General features: G+C 35.7%; 1 pseudogene; it reads right to left on the bottom strand.

The window, feature by feature from the left end:
* Positions 1-2,537: 2,537 nt before the first annotated feature.
* LOC141413264 (small nucleolar RNA U13) lies at positions 2,538-2,626 on the bottom strand (annotated as a pseudogene).
* Positions 2,627-26,342: the final 23,716 nt, after the last annotated feature.

Below are 26,342 nucleotides of genomic sequence, written 5' to 3' on the forward strand. Positions count from 1 at the left end.
TGTATGACGTTTTTGCTCAGTAGCTTATTATCAGGTATAGGTATAATTCATCCTACTGCTGCCTAGTAGTCAATTGGACAAATTCACCCCAATTTACTTGATTGTACTGTGGTACATTTGTGTTATTTCCAGAGTGTGGTTATTAAGAGAAGTGCCACTAAAAATATCCACACACAAAATCATACGTATCTACCCACACCGTTCTGTTTGTTATAAGCCTAGGAGAGGAACTGTTGCATCATAATGAATATGTATACTACATGACGTCAAACTCTCTTCCAAAGTGGCTAGTAATACATACCGCCAACATCAGTCTGCGATCTTCCTAACACTTGATGTTGTCCATCTTATTAATTTTTGCAATTGTTCTCTATGTAGTTTTCTTTTGCATTTCCCTGATGATAATAAGATTAGGGGCCTTTAATATTTATTTGATATCCTTATCTGTAAAGTACTTATTATTCTTGTCCATTTTTTAATTGGATTTCCTGTCTTTTTACTATAATCTGTGAGATTTCTTTACACATTTTGGACTTTAGACCTTTTTAAATTATAGATGATGTAAGAATTATTATCTACTTTGGCTCTTACTTATTCATGTTCTTTTTGTGTTTCTCAACAAATATTAGTAATTATATGATCTGATTTATCATATTTTCTTCTTCCTGGTTAGAGTTATTTGTGAACTGATTATGATGTTTGTCCTGAGGAGTTCTACTTCCACTTAGGGGATAGAAAGCTACAAGATAATAGTATCTCTATTTTAGCAAAAAGCAAAAGCTGAGTAATTTACAAAGTCATAAATTTTCTTGAACCCACCTGAGATCTGAGGTTGTAAGACCCCTGAGTGAACTCAATTATAAAGTAAAAAGTCTCTTCAAAGAAAATGAAAGAGATAAAAGTGAGTAAGAAGAAATCATCTCAATTTGAATATATTCCTAAGGGTCAAATGTAAGCTCATACATCACATTAGAGTATCTTGGAGCTGGAATGAATAAGTTTGCATTTACTCTGGGGCTCTTTCCTATGGGTCTTCCACTAGGGAGTTACAAGAATGGACTCAGGTGTAGATATTTTGGCTGGGATATGAAATGTCCTCGCAAAAGGCTCATGTGTTAAAATCCTGGTCCCCAGGTGGTGGAACCAATCACTGAGAGGTGACTGAATCATGAGAGCTTTGATCTAACCATTGAAATCATTCATTTATAGATTCATAATTTGGTGGTATTTTTGGTAGGTGGGTCCTCATTGGAATAAGTAGGTCATTGAAAATATGTCCTTGGGGGATATATCTTTTCCTGGGCCTCTTTCTCTCTGTTTCTCTACTTCTTGGCTGCCATAAGGTAAGCAGTTCTGATCTATCACACCCTTCCAACTGTGATGTTCTGCCTTGCTTCAGACCCAAAGTAATGGTCTAGAAAACTTTGGGCTAAACTCTCTGAAACTGTGAGCCAAAATAAACCTTTCCTTCTTTAAATTGTTTCTCTCAGATATTTGGTCACAACATCAAAAATGTAAACTAGTGGACCTCACTAATACAAGTATTTGTGTTAGTCAGTTTTTCATCGGGTTTTTGTTTGTTTTTCATCAGGTTTTCATTTGTTTTTGTGACAAATACCTGTGACAAAATACCTGAGAGAATCAATATATAATGAAGAAAGGTTTATTCTGGCTCATAGTTTCAGAGGTGTTAGTCCATGGTCTCTTTCCTTGTTGCTTTGGGTCTATGGTGGCATGGTACATCATGGAAGGAGCTCATGGTAGAGAAAGCCTGTTCACCTCATGGCTGCTAAGAAGCAAAATGAGATAGAAAGTGCCAAGGTCCTAATATCCCCTTCAAAGTTACACCCCCAATGACCCAACTTCATTCTACTAAGCCTCACTTCTTAAAAGTTTCTACCACTTCCCAATAGCAGACAGGCTGGTGGCCAAGCCTTTAACACATGGACCTTTAGGGGACATTCAAGGTTTAAACTATAGCGAGCATGCAGGAGATGATCCACTGCAACTGGGGGACTATTGAAAACATCATCCACTTCTTTGGCTCATTTATTCCTAGGAAGTAAATGCTACCAGTTGACAGAGTAGGGACACCAGTCCTTCTTGCACCAAAGGCTACCAGATAAGCAGTACAACTGAAACGGGCCTGCCTTTTGTAGAAAGCTAGAAAGAGCAGAACAGGATCAATAAGTATCTATCACTTCAGGAAAGTAAGAAAGTATAGCAGGACCCCTTCCCATTGCACAGGCAAGCATAAATGTCTTAAAATAAAAAAATAGGATAGGAACACTGAGACCAGCTCTCTGGCACAGCTCACTGAACACAAGGTATGGGTAGTCCATGGCTTGAAAAATGTGAAGACTGCCAAATTAGCTCACTACAGAATAGAGCAGGGTTCATCAAACTGTAGTCCATGAGCCAAGTCTAGTCTGCCACATCTTCTTTTTGTACTTAAGGGTATACTGAACTTCCTATTTTTCCCATTCTTTTAAATTTATTATGTATTTATATATTAAACATGTTTTACCTTTTTTTTATGTCAAAAAGGTAATGCCTTGATGTCATAATAAGGTTTGAGGGAGACATGTGAGTACCCAATCATCACATTTATGAACCAAAAAAGGATGCTGAGAAAAAATAGAGAAGGTGAACCAAATTGGGCTATAATACATATATACATGGAAGTGTCACAAGGAAACTCCTGTGTAGCTATCTTAAACAAGCAAAAATGTCATTTTCTTTTTGTTTACAAAATCAGAGAACAGAGGGGCAGACCCGGTCCTGCCTAAGGGGTAGGTACCAGTGGGAGGGGGAGGAGGTAGGAAAAGGAGATAGGAGAGTGAATGTGGTGCAAATACTGTTTACACATGTATGGAAAGGTAAAAATGATACCTGTTGAAACCATTCCAAGAATGGGGGGAGGAAGGATATAGGAGAATGGTGGAGGGGGTGAATTCAAGTATGATATATTTGATATATTGTAAGATTTTTTGTAAATGCCACAATGTACCCCCACCCAGCACAACAATAAAAAAATTTTTTTTAAAGAAACATGGTTTAGAAGATGTAATATTGTTTTGAATCATCTCAATCATTGTCTTTCATCTAAGTATTTGCGTTCTATTCATTCCATCTGCATCTTGTTCCTTTCTGTTTATTATTATTTTCTTGCATTAATTGAAACTAGTTCCTTTCTGTTTATTATTATTTTCTTGCATTAATTAAAACTAATTTATTATTTTTTCCCACTTTTAGTTTGCCAACTATATACTATATATTCTTTTACTGATTATTCTAGAAAGTAGACCCTGCATTTATAACATATTAAAGTGTAATATTAGTTATTTCTTTAACACTTTCTTACACATTTTTTGGTTAATTAAAAAAATTTAATTGCATTGAAAAATCCCCTTCTTCCCTTTCTTTCCTATCTGATTTTCATGAATTTTAATATCATATATATACATATATATATATATATATATATATATATATATACTGGGTTTTTTGCAGTACTGGGGCTTGAACTCAGGGCTTTCACCTTGAGACATTCCACCAGCCCTATTTTTGTGAAGGGCTTTTCGAGATAGGGTCTTGGGGAACTATTTGCCTGGGCTGTCTTCCAACTGCAGTCCTCCTGAACTGATTTCCTGAGTAGCTAGGATTACAGGCGTGAGCCACCAGCACCCAGCTCCTACTATATTTTTAAATTTTAAATATTTTTTATTTTTCTATAGTCTGCAATGTTTTGAGAAATCCTCACATATTTTCTATTTTTGATGCTTTTATTCCTTTCTACATCTCTTAAACTTCTGTCTGGAATCATTTTTCTTTTGTACAAAGAATACTCTTTAGAATTTCCTTAAGTTCAGGACTGATGGAAAATGATAGTTTGCATTTTTATTTGTCCAAAAATATTTTGACTTTGCCTTCAATCTTGAAGGATATTTCATTAAGCACAGAACACTGGATTGGCATTCCAAAGCAAGGAAGATACAAAAAATTAAATAAAACCCAAACAAACAAACAAAAACCTTACAACTAAGAGATTTAAGTAGGATAGCAGAATATAGAATAAGCATGCAAAAATAAATCATGTTCCTATATAGTAGCAAGCAATAAGTGGATAGTGAAAGAAATGGAATATTTAAGTGTAAATCTGTGAAATCAGAATATACACTATCTGTATACTTAAAAACTAAGAAATGCTGATGAAATCAGACTCCTAGGCGAATGAATAGATATGTTATGTTCATGATTTAGCAGACTCAACACAGCAATGATGTCTCTTCTACAAAATTGATATGCACACTTAACATAATTTCCATCCAAATTCCAACAAGACTTTTTATAGATATAGACTACAAGATGCTAAAAATTTATATAAAACAAAGAAACTAGAATAGCTAAATGTTTTTAAGAAGATAAAAATGGAAGGAATCTGCCTACCCTCCTGTAAAACTCATTATGTAGTCACATTAATCAAGGAAGTATGATTTTGCCAAAAGTCTAGGCACATAGATCAACGGAATAAGATCAAGAATACAGAAATAGTGCCACACAAATATACCCAACTGCTTTTGATGAAGATGCAAATGAATTTCAAGGAGGAAAGATAGTCTTTTCAACAGTTAGCTCTGGAGAAATTTTATATTCATAGATATCATGTCAGATAGCCTAAAATATAAATCTCAACCTAAAACTTACACACAAATTTAAAACAAAAAATGATAAAGCTTTTGGGAGAAAATCCAAGGGACTTGGGTCTAGGCCAAGTGTTAGATTTTACACCAAAAACACTATCCATAAAATGAAAAATTGATAAATTAGATTTCATCATAATTAAAAACATGTTTCTTCTTTGAAAGATCCCATTAAAAAGATAAAAAGACAAGCTACATATTGAAAAGAAAACAATGTATTTAACAAAGAACTAACATCTAAAGCATATAAAAACACTCAGAAATAAAGACAAACAATCTAATTAGAAAATGGATACCAAAAAGGATACAGAGATGGCAAATATATACAAGAAAAATTTCAACATCATTAGCCATTAGGGGAAAGCATACTAAAAAAAGCCACAATGCAATGTCCCTATACACATATAAGCATGGCTAAAATAAAAAATAGCAACACCACCAAACATTACTTAGGATGCGGAAAAACTGAATCACTCATCAATTGCTGGTGAGAATGCAAAATGATACTACCATTCTAAAAAAAAAAAACTAAAAAACTAAACACGAGATTACCATAAAACCCAGAAGTTGTAACCCTGGGCATTTGTCGCAGAGAAATGAAAATTGTGTTTACATAGAAACCTGTGCATTAATATTTTATATATGATCCCTCCAAACTGGAAAGAATCCAGCTGACCTTCAATGGGTGAAAGGTTGGATCAACTATGGTACCATGCAGTATTTTTTAGCAGTAAAAGTAATGATCTGTTGATTCATGCAACAACCTGCCAGAATCTCCATGGAAAGAGTATAAAAAGTCAACTCTACATTAGATCAAGGGCAAACACAACAAGGGGACAGGACTCTGATCAGACAATAAAGCGAGAGCACACAAGGGAGGTATAAGGATAGGAAAGACACCCAAAAAACTAGATAGCATTTGTTGCCCTCAATGCAGAGAAACTAAAGCAGACACTTTAAAGTGACAGAGGCCAATAGGAGAAGGTGACCAGGAACTGGAGAAAAGGTTAGTTTGAGAAGAATTAATTTAGAAGGTAACACACATGTACAGGGAAAGCAACGCAAGTCAACTCCCTGTATAGCTATCTTTATCTCAACTAGCAAAAACCCTTGGTTCTTCCTATTATTGCTTATACTCTCTTCAACAAAATTAGAGATAAGGGCAAAATAGTTTCTGCCGGGTAGCGAGGGTGTAGGTGTGAGAGGGAGGGGGTGAAGGTAGGGGGTGAGGGGGACAAGGGGGGAGAAATGACCCAAACATTGTATGCACATATGAATAAAAGAAAAAAATAAAAAGTCAACCCCAAAAGATTATATTTACATAGCATCCTTAAAATGACAAACTTAAAGAAATTGGTAACAGTTTAAAGGTTGCCTGGGATTAAAAAGGAGTTGGGAGGAAGGAGGAATGTAGATGTGGCTAAAAAATGACAAAATAAAGGATCCTTGTGGTGATGGAAATGTTCTGTGCCCTCACTGTTTAATGTCAATATTCTAGTTGTGATAATATAAATTTTTACCACCAGAGGAAACTGAGTAAAGGATGTATACAATCTTACCATGGTATTTCTTACAAGTGCATGTGAATCCATAAATCTCTCTGTATTATTTCTTCCAGGTGCATGTGAACCACAATTATCTCAAAATAAAAAGTTTAATGAAGGAAAAGTATACAGGGAGAGAGAAAAACATGACTTAGCAAAGCATTTTAAAAACACAAAGATTTCAAGTGACATTTTGCACTATATGTTACTAAAAATATTAAAGAAAAAAAACCAATATAATTTTAGGCTTCATTCAATGACTACAATATAAAAGCTAGTGGTTTCTATTTCGAGCTGACTGTTTTAAGTGGTGTGCTTCTAACTTCTGGGTCCTGCACTTTAAGAGGAATTTAAAGTGAACTCAAAGTCTAGATATAAGATGAAGATGACTCTGGAACCATGTCATACTTAAAATTATTGAAGAAACTGACAGTGTTTACCCACAAGAGTGAGTGTACTCTGGACAACATTCTTTAATTATCTGAAGAATGACCATATGCAAGAATTAAACAGTCTCTGGAAGACCCTAAGGAACAGAAAGAGTGAAGCTAGGAGTAAAAAGTAGAAGAAAGATTTTGGTTTGATACAAGAAAATGTGGCTTTTATCTAGAGTGAGTGGGAGTCCTCCCAATATGAAGGATACTCAGAGTGGTGTGACAGCTCTGTGAATATGAATCGGCAAACATGGGCTGAGATATTACGAATGGGAGTGTGAGTGTGAGTCATGCTTGCAACTTCCCAGACACATTAGCTTTACCTCAGCAGAGTTATCACCATGTTCTTTCTTCAGGATGGTTCTTAGTGGGCTTGTTATCTTGCAGAGATATCCCGCGGTTCAGCTTGAGGTCATGTCACACAAAGTCTAGAATGACAGGGCAACCTTAGAGCAGCTTGAGTAGACATAGTTTACTACACATAGCAGCCTGTGTTTCTAAGCAAAGTGGACCTGCACCAGACACCTGACCTTTTAAGTCTGATAAGATATGCCTCTCTGGGTTCTCATTGAGCTAACACCTGGCCAAAGATGAAATCAACCAATTTCACTGGTAGGAATCGCTTTCCAAAAGTGAATGTGTTTTTTCTGCACATTGTAGTGGCATCACTGAGAGGTGCAAAGGTTGTGGACTTTGAAGAAATCTAGGCTTAAGCTCAAATTCTGTCCCTGATATTTTACTGGTTGTGTCATCTTGATCAGGCACATCACCTTTCTGGGGCACAGTAATCTTTTTTTCCTTAATTCTTTTTTTTTTAAATTAAATTAAATTAAATTAAATTTTATCCATACATGCACAATGTTTGGGTCATTTCTTTCCCCTTGCCCCCCCAACCCCTACCTTCACCCACTCCCTCTCACCCCTACCCCCTCGCTACCCGGCAGAAACTATTTTGCCCTTATCTCTAATTTTGTTGAAGAGAGAGTATAAGCAATAATAGGAAGGACCAAGGGTTTTTGCTAGTTGAGATAAAGATAGCTATACAGGGAGTTGACTTGCATTGCTTTCCCTGTACATGTGTGTTACCTTCTAAATTAATTCTCAAACTAACCTTTTCTCTAGTTCCTGGTCCCCTTCTCCTATTGGCCTCTATCACTTTAAAGTATCTGTATTAGTGTCTCTGCATTTAGGGCAACAAATGCTATCTAGTTTTTTGGGTGTCTTACCTATCTTCATACCTCCCTTGTACCTCTCGCTTTATCATGTGATCAAAGTCCAATCCCCTTGTTGTGTTTACTCTTGGTCTAATGTCCACATATGAGGGAGAACCTATGATTTTTGGTCTTTTGGGCCAGGCTAACCTCACTCAGAATGATGTTCTCCAATTCCATCCACTTACCAGCGAATGATAACATTTCATTCTTCTTCATGGCTGCATAAAATTCCACTGCGTATAGATACCACATTTTCTTAATCCATTCGTCAATAGTGGGGCATCTTGGCTGTTTCCATAATTTGGCTATTGTGAACGGGGCTGCAATAAACATGGGTGTGCACGTGGCTCTGGAGTAACCTGAGTCGCATCCTTTTGGGTATATCCCCAAGAGTAGTATTGCTGGATCATATGGTAGATCTATGTTTAGATTTTTAAGAAGCTTCCAATTTTTTTTTCAGAGTGGTTGTACTAGTTTGCATTCACACCAGCAGTGTAAAAGGGTTCCTTTTTCCCTACATTCTCACCAACACCTGTTGTTAGTGGTGTTGCTAACGATGGTTATTCTAACAGGGGTGAGGTGGAATCTTAGTGTGGTTTTAATTTGCATTTCCTTTATGGCTAGAGATGGTGAGCATTTTTTCATGGTTTTTTTGGTCATTTGAATTTCTGCTTTTGAGAAAGTTCTGTTTAGTTCACTTGCCCATTTTTTTATTGGTTCATTGATTTTGGGAGAGTTTAGTTTTTTTTAGTTCCCTATATATTCTGCTTATCAGTCCTTCAGTGTACAGCTGGCAAATATTTTCTCCCACTCTGTGGGTGTTCTCTTAAGTTTAGAGACCATTTCCTTTGTTGAGCAGAAGCTTTTTAGTTTTATGAAGTTCATTTATCTATGCTCTCTTAGTTGCTGAGCTGCTGGGGTTCCATTGAGAAAGTCCTTACCTATACCTATTAATTCCAGAGTATTTCCTACTCTTTCCTGTACCAACTTTAGAGTTTGGGGTCTGATATGAAGGTCCTTGATCCATTTTGAGTTAATATTGGTATATGGTGATAAACATGGACATAGCCCCGCAGCCTCAGATAGACATTCACAAAGCTGTCTCCAGACTCCTCAATTCTTTTTTAAAATTATTTTAAATATATTATTGCTGTGACATTTAAGAAAAGTGCTCACAATATATCATAGTTTAATTCATCCCCTCCATCATTCTCCTTTATTCCCCTTCCTCTATTCCTTGAATAGTGTCAACAGGTCTCATTTTTCCATTTTTTTCATACATAAGTATGTAGTATTTTTTCTCTACATTCACCCTCCTACACCTTTTCATTATATCTTCCCCCTTCCCACTGGTACCAACACCTAGACAGGACCTGTTTTACTTTCCTGTTCTCTATTTTTGAAAACAAGACATTTTTGTTTGTTTAAGACAGCTACACAGAGAGTTTCATTGTGACATTTCCATATGTATGCATAATAACCCGAACTGGTTCATCCCTCTACGGGGTAGAGTATTCTTAATATGTTAATTGGTATGATCATAACCCTACATCCATGGGTCCACATGATGTGCTGGCCAAGGTACAGAGAGCACAGAGCATCACGTCTAGAATCACAGCAAGTTTGCAATAGATAATATTGATTTTCTTCATTTTTCCTTGGTCAGCAAAGTGTTAGGTATGGCAGGAAAGAGATTTGGGCATGTGATGAACTTTTTAACTGAATGAGTGGCCTTCTATCCCCCAAAATAATATTTTTGAAGAAAATGAGAAAGAGAGAGCAAGGGAAAGGAAACTAGAAGAGACCACATTCTACACAGTAACCAGGTTTTTGAGGAGAAGCCCTTCTTTTGCCCACAAACACACAAAGTCCCTGGTAACCACTCCACCTTTCCATTTACTATGGTTTGAACATGGTCTCACCCCACTGAAACTCAAATTGATACTTAATTCCTCAGTGTGTCAGTCTGGGGAGATCAGGCCTAGAGGGAGTTGCCTGGGTTATGGGATAAGCCCTCATGAATAGGACTGCACTAGTTAACTCAGGGAGGGTTGTTAAAAGCAAAGTACCCATTGTGCTTTGTCTCTGCATCCACTCACTTGCTCTTTTGTTTTCTACCATGGGCTCAGGCAGTATGAGGCCTTCCCCAGCAACTGAGAAGATTCTGGTACTATGCTCCTGGACTTCCAGCACTGTGAACCCAAATAAATCTCTTTTCTTTATCAACTACCTAGTCTCAGGTATTCCATTATAGTATGAACTGAGACTAATCTCCCTTCCTTCTTTTCCATTCAGTCTTTCTTTTCTCCTAAAAGTTGTCATAGGAGCAACTGAAGACTTACAGATATTTATTTATACAAGGTGATATTAAGTGCCTAATAATATTGTGGTATAGCACTAGACAATCATAGTTATGTGAACAACATATATATATATATATAGGGACAAAGTCCTGGAGCTCACCTTCCATGAGGCATTAGCCCTTTATTTGCGGAGTCATGGGACAATATTGTGGGGAAGCTTGCAATGAATCACATGAGGAGCCTTACGAAAGAGCCATATTTCAATCAATATGAATTATTAATTATCTGTGTCACCATCTTGATGTGTACATGCTGACTATCCCTAGTCTGAGGGAGAGAATTGATTGGTATGTGGTAAGAGTGTATAGGTGAAGGTGGGACATATTCAGTGGAAGGTGGCTTGCAAAAACTTGTATTTATATTTATATTTATGCTTACATTTATCTGTGACTTACTCATAGTGAATCTTAAATCTTGTTGGGAGGCTTCTCCCAAAAATTTGTGTATCCTGCCACACAAGAATCCTCTCTAGCTTTACCTCCAGTCATATCCATCCACCTAATTCATGTGTACTCAAAGAATGAAAACTTACGCAAGCTTTAGCTTACAAAAATATACTCAGGAACCTCACTTGCAAATCTATAGGAAAATGAAAAACCTGAAAAAAATCAGTCTCAAATAAATTAAAATGTATTAAATTTTCCACTACCTGATATGGCCAGAAGACTGTGAGGAAGAGAACAGAGAATAAAAATCAGGCTCTGTTTCTCATTGTCCTTTAACTGTTCATATATTTCTTAACTTTGCTAAGTCTTAATTTCCCCCTCTGTAACGTAAACAAGTAAGGCTAACACTGTAAATGAATAATAAATATTTAAAACACACAAAAGAAACAAAAATAGTAAGACTCATGATGCATTTTTAATTGTAGGTAAAATTATAGTGGAGACAGGCAAGGTTGAATGCAGGTTATTTCTTAGTTTTATAACTTTTGGGAACTCTTCTCATAGCTTATATTCACACTTATTGTACTTACTATTTATTATCACTGAAGTCCATGATTATTCACTGGCATAGCAGGTTGTAACTAAGTAAACTCTTATAACTAAATGGTTTATTTTACCAGTGTTTGGAATTCTTATTAGAAACAATTAACATTCAAAGGTAAGGTTAAGAGAAATGCCAATAAGCCTTGGGACAAATGAAAGTCAAAGCGCAATCTATCATTTACAACCTTCATATAGATTTTCCTAGCTTAAAAGCATCAGTTAAAGTCTTTGTTCACATTGGTTATGGCTTGGTACCAATCTTAAGGGCATTTGTCTTCTTTATTCTCTTTGAACTTTTTCTGAAAGGAGAATGCATTAATTTTATGATCAGAATAATTTAAAAATTGTTGAAAATAACTAGAAAACCAGGAAGTAGAAGGCAGAAGAATAAGAATAATCTGGTAAACCAATGATCTTTAATGGATATTAGCCAGATGGTAGGACTTAGGTCTTTGTTGCATGATAATACATTGAATCTATATAATGTACCATAGAATGAATCAATGTGTTTTTAACTTTAAATATACACACATGTATTTTATAATGATCAATATTAATATGATAGTATTATAATGTAAATGGGAAAATATGTTGTCAGATAAGTTCAATAATGTATTCAAATGCATTATCTAGGCAATATAAATAGGAAAGCCATACTTATAAGTCACATTGTCTATTCTCACCTGTTGGCATTTAAAGCAAATTCAGTCTCTTAAAGATGATAAGGATCACCATAGAGTGGACAGATTCTTTAGATTGTTTTGGTTTGTAAAGATTTCCTTTGGATTACAAATGGCCACAGAAATACTTCTATCTCATTCATTTTGGTATAATGGATATTAAAAAACAGTTCAGATGAGGTGAATATAAGAAATATGCCTCCAAAAAGCAATCTGAATAAAAGTCTGTCAATGAACAAAAAAGCCCAAGATGACTGGAATATATTGCATTAATAAATAACATTTATTTCATTACTCTTTCCTAACAATGTAGGAATTACCCCCAAAAGTTCATTTTAATTTAGTTAATGGTATGGAATTCTAAGAATATAATTGAAGGATTCCTTCTTTCTGACTTATATTGAGATTTAAAAGAGGTTTTTATTCAGCATTCTCTGCAATACCAGCAGAGGAAGACAGCAAGCATCTCTTTTCCTACTCTTCCTGGTGTTTCGTTTGGTTAATTTTCTCCCCATCACATCATTATTCAAATCATCTCAGGTCAGAAAGTAAGTTCAGGTTTTAGGATCCCTGTAGGCTTAGAGGCTATGCACATCGCTGGAATAGTAAACAAAAGCAGTTCCTTAGCTTCAGACAAAGAGATGTTATGGGAGGGGCAGGGAAGTCACTAGTGTGTGGATGCTCTGGCAGGACCAGGGAAGTTTCGAAAACGGCATCCTGTGAAAATTCAAGGACTCTTGAAGGAATCCTAGGTAGTAGGATCTTGTCTTAAAGCTAAACTCCAATTTTTGTATAAGAGGGATAAAAAGCAAATAGTGTGAGCTGCTAAATAAGAAATCTGACTAAATGTAAGACAGGAACTCAGTGATGGAATCCAGCATACAGGCAGAGAGCTACTTTCAGGATAACTCACCTTTTCCTATGGGTCCTTAGACACTAACTCAGATGGAAAAGAGGAGGTTATGTTCATCCTTTTTATAATTATTGTCATAATTACTAAGATGTGTAAAATGCCTACAAAGTCACAGATACTGTATTTATCATTGGATGCAGCTCATTTAATCTCATCAACAATCTCCTTCAATTAATGCACAAAAAATTTAAAGATAAAAAAACATTTCAACTTGACTTCCTTTTGAATCTCTAATAGACTATACTCACCTGGTTTCTAAAGAAATAAACTTTAACATTCTGACAAATTCAGATCCATTCAGATTTCATTACAAATACAAGTTCTATGTCAACGCTAAGTATGTCATTAAGTCCCCATTGAACATCTGCAAATCTTCATAAAACTCAACATCAGTTGAGAGAAAACAGGACTGATGAGTAGGTACAATCTGATCAGAGATCTGAACCATTCTTTCCATAGTTCAGAAACCTTTAATGTACTTAGATGCCTACATTGTTAATTTCCTGGCTATTGCATTTTATTTTGGTTCCAAAAGAGGTATTGTTTAATTTTGACATTTCAGCTCTCTCTACTGATATGGATTGCTAATTTTCTTATAACCTTCACACTGTAACCATCTTGTCCCTTCCTACTGCTGAGATTTTCCTAACTTCCTTTAGTTTCTTACTACCCTGTCTCTCTCCTTGGGAAAAAAGTAACATACAGATACGAGTAGACATGCATATGCAACTTTAGACAACTGTGAATATCTTGTCCTTCTATGACCACCTTAACTTTTAGGTTAGCTTCTGTTTGCGTTAGTGTTTATCTATTATAAAACATCCCATATTAATAGTCATTCCTTATGAAAGAGCTAGAGTCATACTTCTCTAATTCTGCTTTAAAAACTAAGCCCAAGGGCTGGAGGTGTGGCTCAAGTGGTAGAGCACCTGCTTTGTAATCATGAAGTCCCGAGTTCAAACCCCAGTCCCAACAAAAAAAATTGTATAGTAAAAACTAAGCCCGAGACAAATATTCTAACTTTGATGGTTAGGTATGTATATACTGACCAGTAGTTAGTTTTTATTGTCATATTATTGTTGTACTGGGGTACAGTGTGACCTTTACCAAGGTGCTTACAATATATCATAGTTGAATTTAACACCTCCACCATTCTCCTTTATACCTCCTCCCCCATGACCTGTATGAAACAAATAATATTAAGCATGACAATTTCCACAGAAAAACAACCTAATACATAATAAACAACATAATTATTTTGTAGCTAAAAACTATACACTCTTTCCTAATTTAACACACAAAATTGCCTCATAACTATCTTGGAATTACTGCTTTTGAAACTGAAATTAATTTAATGCAATTTGGAAAAGTTGCTTTATATTCTTTTTGAGTATGACTATATAGTAGATAAATTGACAGACCATTTTTCCTGCACTTGGGGTGATTTAAGTGTTATATGAGTTGCATAGTAACAACCTGAACTTCATTTTAATGCAAACTGTCAACAGTTTGCATTTATTGCTTCTCATCAGGTTCTTTATATTATTACTAGTACTGAGAGTTAAAAATGACTACAATTTCCATCACTAGAGCCAAATAGATTTTTAAATTGATTTATCCACACATAAGTGATTCATAACCAGCTCCCTGATGGGCTATTTTTTTGCTGTCCTCATTATGAGACATAAAAATAAATCCCCATTTTGTGGATTAGTAACCATGCCACTCTTTAAATTGGCAATGTAAATTTCAAAATAAACATTCTGTTATGAGGTATTACCAATATCTTAAGCTTATGACTACACTTTCAACTGATTTGGCAACCTAACTGAGCATAGGAAGTTACATCAATCTGTAAGTTGATGGGGAAGATTGTAGAGATTTGTTTGGTATATTGGAGTGTCTCTCACCAATACCTGTTGCTGGCACAGAATAGGCATGCAGTCAATGTATATGGAGTAAAATAGTACAATAATAAAGCTAAATGCTAAAGTGTGCACATCATTTTAGACTTTTTTTAGAATAATGAAAGGATTACCAATAGGAATAAATAAACAATACCCAAGACATTTTTATTATTTACTCATTTATTCATATATGCATACATTGTGTGGGCTGTCTCTTTCCCCTGCACCTCTTTCAATGCCAGGCAGAACTTGTTCTGCCCTCTTCTCCAATTTTGTTGAAGAAAGACATTGCATTTTTGCTAGTTTGAGATAAAGACAGCTATACAGAGAGATTCCTAACATTGCTTCCATGAACATGTGTATTACAACACAAATTGGTTCATCTCTACAAGACCTCTTTACTACTTCCTGGTCACCTTCCCATTGTGGTCTCTGTCAGTTTAAGATTATTTTATTTGCTCCTCTACAGTAGACACATCAAACACTTTCAAGTTTTGAGTTTCCCACCCTTCCCTATTCCTCCTGTATATGTTCTCCCCTTAGCATGTGACCCATGTCCAATAATATTACTGCATTTGTTTAAGTCTGCATATGAGGGAGAACATACGATTTTTTTGGCCTTCTGAACCTGGCTAACTTTGCTTAAGATTATGTTCTCCAGTTCAATCCATTTACTTGTGAATGACAAATTTTCATTCTTCTTCATGGCTGAGTAAAATTCCATTGTATATAAATACCACATTTTCTTACTTCATGCATCAATACTGGGGCATCTTGGCTGTTTCCATATCTTGGCTATTGGGAACAGTGCTGCAATAAACATGGGTGTGCAGGTGCTTTTGGAATAACCTGAACCACATTCCTTTGGATATATCCCTAAGAGTGGGATAGCTAGATCATATGGCAGATCTATGTTTAGTTTTTTAAGAACCCTCCATATTGTTTTCCAAACTGGTTGTACTAGCTTACATTCCCACCAGCAGTGTATGAGGATTCCTTTTTGCCTGCACCCTCACCAACATTTGTTGTTGATGGTGTTTTTGATGATAGCTATTCTAACAGGGGTGAGGTGGAATCTTAGTGTGATTTTGATTTGCATTTCCTTTATGGCCAGGAATGGTGAGCATTTTTTCATGTGTTTTTTGACCATTTGGATTTCTTCCTTTGAAAAGGTTCTGTTTAGTTCAGTTGCCCATTTTTTTTGTTGGTTCATTGATTTGGGGGGAGTTTAGTTTTTTGAGTTCCTTGTATATTCTGGTTGTCAGTCCTTTGTCTGATGTATAGCCAGTGAATATTTTCTTCCACTCTGTGGGTGGTCTCTTCAGTTTAGAGACCATTTCTTTTGTTGTGCAGAAGCTTTTTAATTTCATGTGGTCCCATTTATCCATCCTTTCTCCTAGTTGCTGGGCTGCTGGAGTTTTATTGAGGAAATCCTTGCCTATACTTATTCCTTCCAGAGTATTCCCTGCTCTTTCCAATACTAACTTCAGAGTTTTGGGTGTGATATGAAGGTCCTTAATCCACTTTGAGTTGATACTAGTACAGGGTGATAGACATGGATCTAGTTTCAGTTTTCTGCTGGCAGATAACCACTTTCCCCAGCCACATTTGTTGAAGAGGCTGTCTATTCTCCATTGTATGTTTTTGGCACCTTTGTCAAAAATAAGTGGGTATAGCTCTGTGAATTCATATCTGGGTCCTCTATTCTGTTCCACTAGTCTTCATATCTGTTTTTGTGCCAGTGCCATGATGTTTTTATTGCTATTACTTTGTAATATAGTTTGAAGTCGGGTATCGTGACACCTCCAGCATTGCTCTTTTTGCAGATTATTACCTTGGCTATTTGTGGTCTCTGTGTTTCCAAATGAACTTTAGGGTAGATTTTTCAATCTCTGTGATGAATGTCTTTGGGGTTTTGATGGGAATTGCGTTGAACATGTAGATTGCTTTTGGTAGTATAGCCATTTTTACTGTTGATTCTACCAATCCATGAGCACAGGAGATCTTTCCACCTTCTGTAGTCTTCCTCAGTCTCTTTTTTTCAGAGGTTTGTAGTTCTCCTTCTAGAGGTCATTCACATTCTTTGTTGTTTACTCCTAGGTATTTTTTTTTTTTTGAGGCTATTGTAAATGGAATTGTTGTTAGATATTCTTTCTCAATTTGTTCATTGTTGGTGTACAGAAAAGCTAATGATTTTTGTAAGTTGATTTTGTATCCTGCTACATTGCTGAAGCTGTTTATGATGTCTAAGAGTTTTGGAGTAGAGTTTTTTGGGTCTTTGAGGTATAGGATCATGTTATCTGCAAATAGGGATACTTTGACTGTTCTTTACTTATTTGTATTCTTTTTATTTCTTCTTCTTGTCTTATTGTTCTGGCTAGGAATTCCAGGACTATGTTGAATAGGAGTGGGGAGTATAGGCACTCTTTTCCTATTCCTGATTTTAGGGGAAATGGTTTCAGTGTTTCTCCATTAAGTATGATGTTCACTATAGGTTTGTCATATACGCCTTTATAATGTTGAGGTACTTTCCTTCTATTCCTAGTTTTCTTAGAGCTTTTATCATGAAGTGCTGTTGAATCTTATCAAAGGCTTTTTCTGCATCTATTGAGATGATCAAATGGTTTTTGTTTTTTGCTTCTATTAATGTGCTGTATTACATTTATAGATTTGCGTATGTTGAACCACCCCTGCATCCCTGGGATGAAGACAACTTGGTCATGGTGAATGATCTTTCTAATATGTTCTTGGATTTGGATTGCCATTATTTTTTTGAGAATTTTTGCATCGATGTTCATTAAGGTGATTAGCTTATAGTTCTCCTTTTTGGATGCGTCTTTGTCTGGTTTTGGGATGAATGTAATACTGTCTTCATAGAATGAGTTAGGCAGTATTCCTTCCCTTTCTATTTCATGCAAAAGTTTAAGGAGAGTTGGTACTAGTTCTTCTTTAAAAGTCTGATAGAATTCAGCAGAGAATCCATTGGGTCCCAGACTTTTCTTTTTTGGGAGACTCTACTGCTGCTTCAATTTCATTTTGTGTTATAGATATGTTTAGGTGGTTAATAACTTCTTAATTATTATTGGATGGTCATAAGTATCTAGAAATGTGTCCATTTCTTCATGATTTTCAAATTTATTGGAATATAGGTTCTTCCAAAGTAGTCTCTGATGATTTCCTGGATTTCCTTGGTGTTTGCTGTTATCTCCCCTTTTGCTTTTCTGATTTTACTGATTTGGGTTTTTTCCCTCCTAATTTTAGTCAGATTTGCCAGGGGTCTGTCAATCTTGTTTTTTTTGGTCTCTATTTAAGTAATTTCATCCCTTGCTTTTATTATTTCTCTCCTCCTGCTTGATATGGGTTTTGCTAGTTCTTATTTTTCTAAGAGTTTGATATGTAGCATTAGGTTGTTTATTTGAGATCTTTCTGTCCTTTTAATATATGCACTCATAGCTATAAACTTTCCTCTTAGGACTGCCTTTGCTGTGTCCCATAGGTTCTGGTAGGTGTTGTTTTCATCTTCATTAACTTCCAGGAAACTTTTAATTTCCTCTTTTACTTTATCAATGACCCACTGATCATTGAGCAATGTGTTGTTCAGCTTCCAATTGGTTGTCTATTTTCTGCTGTCGTTTTTGTTGTTGAGTTCTAGTTTTAATGCACTGTGATCAGATAGAATGCAGGGGATTATTTCTATTTTCTTATATTTGCTGAAGCTTGCTTTGTGCTCTAACATATGATCAATTTTGGAGAAGTTTCCATGGGCTGCTAAGCAGAATGTATATTGTGTGAAAGGTTGGATGAAATATTCTGTAGACATCAGCTAGGTTCATTTGATCTATGGTGTGGTTCAGTTCTAGAATTTCTTTATTGATTTTTTTGTTTGGATGACCTATCTATTGGTGATAGGGGGGTATTAAAGTCTCCGACTACCACTGTGTTGGAGTCTATATATGCTTTTAAGTCCTTTAGAGTATATTTGATGAAATTGGGTGCACTGATATTGGGTGCCTATAAGTTGATAATTGTTATTTCCTCTTGTTGTATTTCCCTTTTTATTAGTATGAAGTGTCTTTCTCTATATCATTTGATCAATGTAAGTTTGAAGTCTACTTTGTCTGATATAAGTATTGTTACTCTTGTTTTCGGGGGCCATTGGCTTGGTAAATCTTTCAGCCTTTCACCTTAAGCCAGTGTTTGTTTCTGTCAATGAGATAGGTCTCCTGTAAACAACAGATGGTTGGCTCTTCCTTTTTAATCCAGTTTGCTATATGGTGTTTTTTGATGGGGAAGTTGAGTCATTTGACATTCAGTGTTAATATTGATAGGTATGGAGTGATTCCTGCCATTTAGTTGTTTTTGTTATTTAAGGTTTTGATTGATTTGAGAGTAGAAGCTGAATCCATGCTACTCTCTGATTCCTTCCTTCTTCTACCTGAGACATTTTATTCTAAAGCAAAAATTTGTTGCTGCCCTATTCTAAAATGCACCTATGAACCTGGCTTGATATTTAACAATTCTAACATAGAGTATCAGTCAGATGCAGTTGCAACAGGTCCATTCACATGTAGTGAGCAGGTTCAGTTTTACCAAGCTTCAGTAGAAGAGAGTTATAATAGTATGTTAAATAGAAAAGCAATTGTTAGCAAGGTTGAAGAAACAGATTTTAGATTGAGTTTCCAAGATGAACACTGACAAGTTGAAATGCCATGGAAATTTTGACTTGATTAAGAGACTATAGAATGAGAAAGCTGTCAAAGAGTTTGGGAAATTGGTCATTTCTGTTGCCATATACTGCAACATATCTGACCCTACTTCTTACCCAAACTCAGTTCTGCAGTGAAGTCTTACAGAACTACATGTGATTGATGGACTCTAAGTTACATTAAGAATGGTAACTGCAAGGGATCCTGGGAAATTTAATTTTAATATTCTGATCTCAGCATTATTACACAGTCTACTGTAAGTGCCATAGAACTTTTCTCCTGAAAAAGATATTACTCCATTGAATTCAGTTTTCTAATTCATTCCAATACCTTATAAAATTAAACAATAAGGCATCAGGCATTAAACCAATCCAAGGTTATTGACAATGTAAAATTTGACCAGATTCCTCAACACTTTCCAGTCACTGATGAAATGATGAAATCACATCCCCCAAACAGAATGCCACAATCTAGTTAGAAAGCCATATGTCATACAGCATCACTCTCCAATTAGACATACTGTTCAATCAACAGTTACAAAGAACAGAAGACAGTTGAATGCTCTAGCTGAAAATGGAAGTATAAACAGATCAGTAAGGAAAATATGTTTGAAGAAGAATTTCAGAAGATGTAGCTTTAGTGTAATGGAAACTGCAGGAGCTATCAGACCAGGCTGGCATAAAGACAATTATCTTTATATAACCTTGAACAAATCTGTTAACCTCAACCTGTGCCTCAATTTTCTCATCATGCAAGTGGGGTAAATAAAAACATATCATTTATTGAGTTTTCTGAGAGTTGATTGGGTTAGAGTTGTGCCTGGAACATATTAAACATATAAGAAATGTTAGTTATTACAATTAATCATTTAACAAATCATGTTATTATCTAATGCCTAATTTCAGTCCTGGAGACTGAAAAAGATAGATGACCAAAAAAGACCCAGCTATGATTCCCAAGGTACTTAGAATCTAATCCAGAATTACTAGCAATACAAGACACTGGAAAGTGTTGTATACAGCAAAGAGAGGTGTTTTCTTTTTGTTTTCAAAAAGCCTTAGGAAGACTAGTAAGTAGAATCCTACACAGAGTAACAAGGGTGATGAATAGAAACTGCCAGTATAGAGAAAGAACAATTTAGGGAGTAACATGGCTAACCTCAATAGACTAATGTGAATCATTCCAACTTAAGTAATGCCTCAAAACAAAAACCATCACAGACCATAACATTAGCAATGAAGAACTTAGAAGAAATATGATTATCTATAAGATGGATCAGGCTTTTTAGTTTTTATTTTAATACTATTTTTTTCTATAAACAAACCACATGAGTAATTGGGCACCAGCTCAGCAGCACTTATTCAGCATTTGTATCATAAAGAAGGAATTGGATAAACATTGAAAACCAAAAATATATCAAAGTAAGTTGCTTACACAAGTAAATCCAAAGTAGTCTGCCTACTTGATATAGCACTAAACATTTGATCATACATCTATCCAAAGATACACAGATATGGCAATCTGAATTTGGCAAGAGAGTCCAATTTATGAACAACTCAAATTTCTGTGAAAGTCTGCAAAGAGTATTCACTTAACAAATCATTGTTGGAAAAAAATTGGGGTCGGGGGAAAGTAATGGAGGTTGAACTCAGGGCTTTGCACTTGTCAGGCAGGCATATTATCACTTAAGCAACTCTGTCGCCTCTTTCTGTGCTGGCTATTTTTGAGATAGAGTTTCACTTTATGCCTGGGTTGTAATGGACTGTGATTCTCCTATTTGTGCTTCCTCAGATAGCTGGGAATGACAGATGTGTGCCACCATACCTGGCATTGATCATGATGGGGGTCTTGTGAACTTTTTGCTGGACTGGTCTTGAACTATGATTCTTCCCATCTCCACCTTCCAAGTAGCTAGGATTACAGGCTTGAGCCACTGTGCCCATTGTGAAAACTTTTGAAAGATAATGCATAAGATATTTCTTCCCAAAGCCTGTGAGAATAAATGAACCTATTTCTTTTTATATAGCCAAGTTCTTAACAGAACAGAGCAATTTTTATGATCATTTGTCAATTACAATAAATGTTCAATTCCCCAAATTCAAAAGAAACAGTATATTCAGTATATATTTATTGAACCTTCATTCTTAAGCTTGCCTCTTACCAGGTCCCATGGGAATACAAAGTTTAAGATTAGGTCCTTATTTTTAGAGATTTCTAACCTAATGTATAAGTTAAATTGAACAAGGACTAAAAGGTGAATAATCAAAATGAAGTAAATAAGAATAAATATATAAGAGATATCATTAGATAACATATGAGTAAATACAGCTACAAACACATATGATTTTATAGGCTAAATGCTACTCCAGAGAAATCAGATCAGTAAGACCTGATATAGACAAAAACATTAATTATAGGGGTGGACCGATGCCAGGAGTTGAACAGAATTAGTAGAGGAGAAGATTAGCAGCATTCCAGGTGTGAGAAACAACTGACTAAAATGCATTCAAATGAACTCTAGAGCTAATATTGCTCAGGTACAGAATATTCAGAGGGACCCAATGGAAATAACAAAGAAAATGTAGTTTGGGGACAGATTGTAAAGATTTTTGAATGCCAGGATAAGGAGTTAATTGGTAAAGGATTGTCACAACAGGGATTTCAGCAGGATAGTATGTAGATGCAATGTGCCTGGCAACACGAAGGGGACAACTGGGATAGAGGGAGACAAGCTGGATGAGAAATTTAAAGAAAATTGGGTTTGATGTGCTGAGGCTCAAAACTAGACTGGCAGATATAAGTAGAGAAAAGGGAATAAGGAGTTAAATGACATTCTCAAAGAAAAAGGAAGGGCTTGGTGCTTATTAGAAAATAATTGCTATTTCTGGGTGAGGTAGAGCACCCCTGTAATCTCAGTACTGGGGTAGAGAAAGGAAGAACATGAGGCCAGCCTAGGATACAAAGAAAGACTCTGCCTCAAAAACAGGAAAAAAAAAAAGAATTGGTATCTTTGTAAAAATGATAAAATATTTTCCATCCCTCATAAAATTTAAAAAGCAAGATGGATAGAGAAAAAGAGATAAGGAGATAGCAACAGAGATTTGACCACTCTTTAGATTAAGTTCCCAGGAGGAAAATATTAAAAATTATGGGAAGTATTTTTGCATTTTAATTTTCTAAAAGAAGATGCTAGGATAAATGTATGTTTATCTTCTAAGTAGAAACAAACTGAGAGGAGCTTTTGACATTATTAAGTCTGTAATTAAAGCTCTTGAATTAACACTCTGCAGAGGTCCACTAATGGTACTTTTGATAAAAGAATTAATTGAAAAGGAGCACCTAATTTCTACATGATGTTCATCTAAAATATTCACCCAGTACTGGCTCCAGGGATGGCCCACCAGGTTGGCAATCATCTTGCTGGAGCTGTCATTTCTAAGATTCTTCTGGATTCCTTACAGGCAAATGTCAGTGTACCATCAACTAATCTCAGTAAAGCAGCCTACAATAAACTTTATTAGGAGAAAAGTAGAATGATTACAATAAATTCAGAGTAGGAAGAACATGATGAGCTCTGTACTGGCAACAAGGAGTCTTGAAGAAGAACTTGTCATTTTCCTGGTCTGCATTCCTTTGTGGCCAGCACTTTGTAAACAACACTATAAACATCAGGCATTAAATAAGAAGCATCTACATATTCCCTACTGAACAGGGTTTAGTTTGGCATGAGAATTAAGTAAATGGCATTATCAAATATATTCTCCAAATTATTTGAAAGGCATATTTCTATGGGTTAAAGGTCCAATTATGAGAAATACAAAAATTAGTCCTACCTGAAGCATCTCTCTGAAAGCCAAATGAAATATTAAAGAGCTACCAACATGGAAGGATTCAATTTTGGTTTCTCAATTAGATGCTATTCACTAAATTCATCAAAAGACTTAAATGGCAGAAGAAAGACACACTTGCAAAAAAAAATGAATGAATTAATGAATGAATTGTCCTTGCTGTCAATTGTCTGCTATGTGGAATCTGTACAATTTTACATTGTCACTGGGTACTGAGATCACTCCTGAAGCAGTGCCCTTTCAGTTCTGATACAAATCACTGTAAAGCAAAGAGCAGTGCCCAGCTGGGAAAGCAGGTGTAAAATGGCCCAACTAATTACTGCCTTGTCAAGTAATGGCTACAAGGCAACCAGTGACTTCCCTGAGAGTGAATTTTGGTGATTCCTACCAATTAGATTAAGAAATAACGTATAAAGGAAAAAGCATGTACGTCACAGAGAGAGACAGGACCAAGAGTGTAATGACCCTTGGTCTGAGGTAAGAAAGGACAGAGATTTTTAGGGAAAGGCCTGTTAAGCCAAACATAGAAAGAAGATGTATAGCTTATTTCAGACCAACTTTGAGTTTATTGGCAGAGCTACCAAATTACACTTGACCAAAAAAGGAGCCCCCAGATGGACAACACAGCTTTCCCATTCACGATCCATACTGGTAGATTTAACACACTCGGCTACAATTTTTATGAAGCCATAACTATGAAAACACTCTGGATTACAGTCAGAAAATAAAGAATTTCTAGTATCCTGAAGCATTCAACAGCAAACAAGCCTGACTATCTGGGACAACAGCCATATTTCAATCCCCAATCCTGGGCCTTTTCTTTAAAATGTTCCCAAAATGCAAGTGCTTTCTAAATCCCAAAGGGAAAGGAAAGTTATTACCAGGATCTATAAGACTGCTTACTCTCCCTACTATTCTTTGCCTGGAGGCTAGGAATCCAGCATTTTATCAGCAGCCCTGCTCAGTGAAGTGGAGGACACATGTCCAGATGGCGAAGTCACCTGCTTCTAGGCAATGCATAGAAGCAATTACTGTTGTTTGGCTCCTATCCAGAACAAAAATAAAGAATTTAATATGTTAGTCTCAATAACTATGTTCTGGTTGATCCAGGAAGTTTTAGATAAATAATATGATATTTTCAGGAAGGAGTTTCACTTTTAACTCTTATGATAAAAAATATGCTGTTAATACTTTCAGTAATAATTATACTACACTGTTATGTTGAAGTCATAGCATTCTTTTAGAAACTCTCCTGGTAATATTTTAGAATTTGTTCTTTTATCAACAAAGATCCCAACAACAATTTCAACATTTTCAGCAAAACAGACTGACCTATAAGGCAACAAACTGCTACAAATAGGTATGTCCACTCTTGTAAAATGAGTAATTTCAATGAGATCCAGTGTTACTTGAGAATAATTCAGCATCTGTTTAATCATAATTCCTGTCTTACTAAGTTAAATAATGATATGCGAACTAAAGTGTTCTTAGGAGAAAATTACTATTTCTATTAGAATAATGACTATAAATTGCTTATTTCTTATATGATGCATAATTCTTTAATGTGATTGATTCTGTTGGATTTTAATAAAGAGAAAAAGTGACTCTTCCTATGTTGTTCCAAAAGGTACTTAAAGGGTTATAGAATATATGCACAAGGTTAAAAACAAAATTAAGAAAATTGGGAAGGCCATCAATGGATAGTTCCAGGTTGAGTCTTAGAATGGTGATTCACATTTTGCTCTTGCAATAATTCTGTATATTCTTCTGCTATTCTATAACATCTTCCCCCAACAAATAAGTGTACTAAGGCATTTGCTTCTATGTACTATCCCCAGATAGCTCTAGAGATTTGTGTCTATGAGAGATTTATGGCATGCCACCATAAGCATTAGCCAACTGCATTCCTACATGTTCATAGGCATGAAAGACTTTTTGGACTCAATTCACCAACATTTAGAATAAAAGAATACTAAGCATCATGTAACTGGTAAAGTCTTAGCAAATGCAGTTTCTTTATAATTTCAGTTAATTCCAAGACAGTGATCTGAAGAGGCATAAAAAAAAAAGTGCAAAGTATTTTAGTAAAATTTTTTCTTACTCTTTTTCTTACTTATTTAAATTGTAATCCTTTATTGACTACAACATCTGCTTCAACAGTTAAGCATATATTTAGATCTTCATCAAATGACTATTGAATGTTTAGGATGTGCCAGACACTATGCTAGCTTCAGCATTTTTCCCTGATACAGTGAAGCAACCAGCAGACCACTAGTTGTTTTATACTTCCTTTGTTGCATTCATTAACTCAATTTGCTCCTGGGACCTTCCTTTCTAATGCCTTGTGAAGAAATGGAGAGACAAGAAGACCTGGTCTTAAACAATATGCTATATAGCAAGGGAAGGTAGAGAGAAAATGGAGGGAACTAAGAAGGTAGAAATCAGCATAGCTTGCTTATTGTTTGTGAAGAGGGGCATATGAGTTAGAAAGAGATCAGGATGCATTTACAGCTTTTTAACTTCCACAACTCAGAGAATACTGGTGCCATTCACTAAATAGGAACCAGGGATGGCAAAAGTGAGATCTGCTTTCCTTTTAATTATATACTTAACCTGCATTAGACCATTTAGGTAGAAATTCTAATAGAGTGTAGGATTTAAGTTGTACAGGTCAAAAGAATGAAGGGGATACGAAGATCAGATTGGGAATTTTGGTAACTAGATCATAGTTAAAATATGAAAATATGTGAGATAAAGCAGGGAAGTGAATGGAGAAGACCAAGGAGGCCAAGGTTAGAACCCTGTAGCATTATCAACACCTAAAGGACAATCAATAGAAGAGGAATGCATATAAAAAGCTAAGAATAAAAGACAATTGGGGTCTGTCTTAGGCTAGGTTCTCCTGAAACCAGAGACTGATGCAATGCCCTGGTATAGGTAGTTTATTTTGATAAGCATTTCCAAAGAATGGAGGAGGGAGAGACTGGAAGAATGGAACAAGGGAGGAAGAGCAAATCCAATGTGTCCTCTTAAAATCACTA

Source organism: Castor canadensis, chromosome 10 (assembly GCF_047511655.1).
Source record: "Castor canadensis chromosome 10, mCasCan1.hap1v2, whole genome shotgun sequence".
In the NCBI taxonomy this organism is placed as follows: Eukaryota; Metazoa; Chordata; class Mammalia; order Rodentia; family Castoridae; genus Castor; species Castor canadensis.